The sequence below is a fragment of the Lactuca serriola genome, chromosome 7, assembly GCF_051521515.1.
Source record: "Lactuca serriola cultivar US96UC23 chromosome 7, Lser_US96UC23_V15, whole genome shotgun sequence".
Classification (NCBI taxonomy): domain Eukaryota; kingdom Viridiplantae; phylum Streptophyta; class Magnoliopsida; order Asterales; family Asteraceae; genus Lactuca; species Lactuca serriola.
Window position 1 is genome coordinate 136,903,966 of NC_136414.1, and position 3,859 is coordinate 136,907,824.

General features: G+C 39.1%; 1 non-coding gene across 1 annotated transcript; it reads right to left on the reverse strand.

The window, feature by feature from the left end:
• Positions 1-2,302: 2,302 nt before the first annotated feature.
• Positions 2,303-2,409, reverse strand: LOC145065092 (small nucleolar RNA R71). The gene has a single exon (XR_013688244.1). It is a non-coding gene; the product is annotated as a small nucleolar RNA R71 (small nucleolar RNA).
• Positions 2,410-3,859: the final 1,450 nt, after the last annotated feature.

Below are 3,859 nucleotides of genomic sequence, written 5' to 3' on the forward strand. Positions count from 1 at the left end.
AAATGACCACAACTCCGAAATTTGTTGTCATCCCGATTAAGCCAATATAGTAGCTAACACCCTCAGTTGGTAAAGAAATCTGAGTCGTAAGAGTCAAGGTGATATTCCCATATTTATACCTATTTTTAGGCAATATTTAAGTACATTTTTATTAATAAGTTGATAATATGTTTAGAATAATGGTACTTATGACTTTAAATTGTTATTTTCAGTCAATTAAAAGGATTTTCGAAGAGAGGGACCAAAAGTGACAATATGTAGAACATGGGAGACTTGGAAGACAAGAAATGAATAAATCCACAAAAGTTACTAAACCCACGACGTGGCATGAGGATTCTAGAAGATAAAGATCGCGATTCAGAGGAATCCTTTCCCGGTACGGATAACTTGGAGCCCACGACGTGGCCTGGATAGCCACGACGTGGCGTGGGATTTTGGAGTCTATTTAAGTGTTCCTGATCATTACGAGAAAGAGAACCTTTTGGGCTGAAGGAAGGAGTTCCAGAAGACGATTTGGAGCGAAAGAAAGGTTCTGGAAAAGGTTTTCAACACCAAAAAGAGTAAAGGTCTATATTTTAGTTAATTAAGAACATGCTTTTTATTACTTTAAGTTGTGTTAGTTTATTAGTTGCTATGATGAGCAGCTGAATCTAGCTACTCTTGTTTAGCTAGATGAAGCTTCCAACATATGAATAGCTAAATTTTTATGGATTTATTTAGTTGGTAAAATTGGTTGTGTTTAATTTGTATTACCTAGCATGCTTATGTTTGTTGCTTTAATTACTTGATTGCATGTTCTGTGTAGCTTAGTGACCATTAACTGCATGAACTTGTTTACCTAATGATTTAGTGAACATTGAATTGTTAGAGCTAGGATTGACCAATTTTAGTTAGTAATTAGAGTAAAGGAGCTTAGCTGTGCTAGAGAACGTGTATTGTGACTATAATTGCGTTTTTATAAACAAATTTTACATAGCATATTTACATTTATAATTAGTTCTGTGTTTAATTGTGTGTAAACATACATGGTTTTACATGAATTAGTTAATTATCGGTAAAGTTAGAACTAAATTACTAATATAATTAAAACCAACTTGATAATCCATAATCATTAGCTAAGCCATAAGAAATAAGTGGATTCAATCTAAACAAGAGTGTGTTTTTACTTATTGAATTTGATTTAAGTTCGTCTGTCTTGTAAAATCAGATAAAACCCCTTTTAAACTTGTTAATAATTAGGTTAATTTAATAGTAAGTAAATTAATTAGTAACACCGTTCCCTGTGATCGACACCCGACTTACCTAAGCTATACTGTAATATGACTAGGTACACTGCCTATAAGTGCATAGATAGTCTAAGTTTGTTAGGTTATAAATATTAAAATTAGTGGGTACTTTTGTGTACATCAAGTTTTTGGCGCCGTTGCCGGGGAACGACTTAGTTTTTAGCTTATTTATTTGCATTAAATTAATCGATCCTTCTTGTGGAGTAAAAAGCACAAAAAGTTAATTTTTCAGCAAAGTATAATTTTTTCTTTCAGTCACAGAGTCCACGACGTGGACATCTAAAACACTAGATTTTTAGTTGTTAGTTAGTTTTTCTTATTTTAGTTCAGTTTTACGTTTTTAGTTTAGCAAGTTGCAGGAGTTCATGACCAGAGGCTCAAACACACCCTTGGTGCCACCACTTGAGGATCCCGAGTCTGCAATTCACAAGAAAAAGACGCCCTTACAAGAATTGAAGTCAGCTTTTTCAAGGAAGTCGGGAAAGAAGACAGGAGAGTCAAGTTCATCCGCGAGGCACAAGAGCAATTTTGAGCACTTGGATCAAATACCCGTCCAAACCGAGTCCGAATACGATACCGAGCCGGAATTTGAAAAACACACAAGCGAACCCGAGAACGAGCCAAGGAACGAGATGGCAGCAATTGAGGAGATGTCCATGGGAGCTTACAAAAAGCGGATCCGAGAAGATATGGGTCCCGATTTAGTCCAGCCCCCAATACCTGCCACTACCACATTCGAGTTGAAGGGGCACATATTGACTGCAATGAAGGATCTCCCATTTTTTGGGAAAGATCATGAGGATGCTTTTAAGCATCTAGATGAAGTCAACGACATTGCGGATTACTTCAATGTCCCAAATGTCAACAGAAACATAGTCTTGCTTAGGATGCTTCCCATCACTTTCAAAGGAGCTGCTAAGGAATGGTTAAAAGCACTTCCACCGGGTACAATTACTACTTGGGCTCAAATGCGTGAGCAATTCCTAGACCAGTTTTGCCCGCCATCCAAGATAGCCAAACTCAAGAAGGCAATAGCCAACTTTGAGCAACAGCCGGGGGAGTCATTATACGAAGCATGGGAGCGGTACAAGGGCTTGCTCAGAAATTGCCCTCAGCATGATCTAAATGTGCAACAGGAGATGTCAATCTTCTATGATGGGGTCAACGTTATGACAAGACAACTCCTTGATTCTCAAGGACCTTTGACAAAGAAAAATCCAAGGGAGGTCAAGGAGCTTATTGAAGAATTCGCGACGAAATAGCAGCTGTAATGGCCATGCTGAACAATTTGGATCGAAGGATAACACAAATGGACCAGTCAATACATGCCAGAAGAGTGGGTTGCGAAAATTGTAGTGGTCCACACTTAACCAAGGACTACAATGTAGACGAGTTTGGGAATAGAAAAGCTCAAGTGTGCTACTCTAGTGGGGATAAGTTTGATGAGAATCGGAGGAAACCGAAGAAGGAGTGGATGCCATATGAAGAGTATAAGAAGAAAAAAGAAGAGAAGTATAGGTAGACAGGTCGAAGCTTTTATCAAAAGGAGCAGCCACCAGCCGAGAAGAAACCCGATCTAGAGACCAATTTGATGAAGTTTATGGAAGCTTCGGAAAAGAGACACGATGCCACTAATTCTGCTATCATGGAACAACAAACCTTAATAAAGAATCAACAAGCCTCCATCCATAACCTTGAAGTGCAATTTGGTCAACTAGCCACTCTGGTTCATGAAAAATTGTCCCCGCAGAATCCCGAAATAAAGACCCAATCTCATGTAATGGCCATCGATACTGAAAAAGAAGCAATCTCTGAGTTCCTGGAGGCATTGGAAGAAGAACCACAACAGCCCGATCCAAAACCCAAGAAGTCAAAGTTCGAAAATGAAAGGGTTGCTGAAACAGCTTCGCCATGACGTGGCACTCCTCTGGCCACGACGTTGCGCATGTCTGATCAAAAAGTCTTTGAACCCGTTCCAGTTTATCAGCCACCGTTGCCATTTCCACCCCGAGCTGCACTTAGTCTACTGGAGAATGAGCATATAGAGTTTGTAAAGCATGTGAAGGGGATCCCGATTAATACTCCCTTTGTCGAGTCCTTATCCAAAACTCCCGAGAATCAGAAATTACTACAAGATTTGATAGACACTCGCAGGCAATTAAAGAAGCAGTCTAAGGTGATTCTAAGTGAACAAACCTCAAAAGCCGTGTTGGGAGAGACACCAGAAAAGATGAGGGATCCTGGACGCCTCACTCTTCCGTGTGAGTTTGGTAATAAAATGAAGGTTAATGCTTTAGCCGATTCTGGGGCTAGAATTAATTTGATGCCTTTTTCATTTTATCAAAAATTAGAAATTCAGAAGATGAGGGCTATAAAAATGAAGATTCACATGGCAAACCGTTCAGTGACACAACCCCAGGGCATAGTGGAGGATATTTTGGTGAAAATTGAAAAATTTGTTTTTCCAATAGACTTTGTAGTTTTGGATATGAAGGAAGATCCCGATGTCCCAATTATCCTTGGTCGTCCATTACTTAACACTGCTGGAGCTCTTGTTGATATTCGTGAGTCTA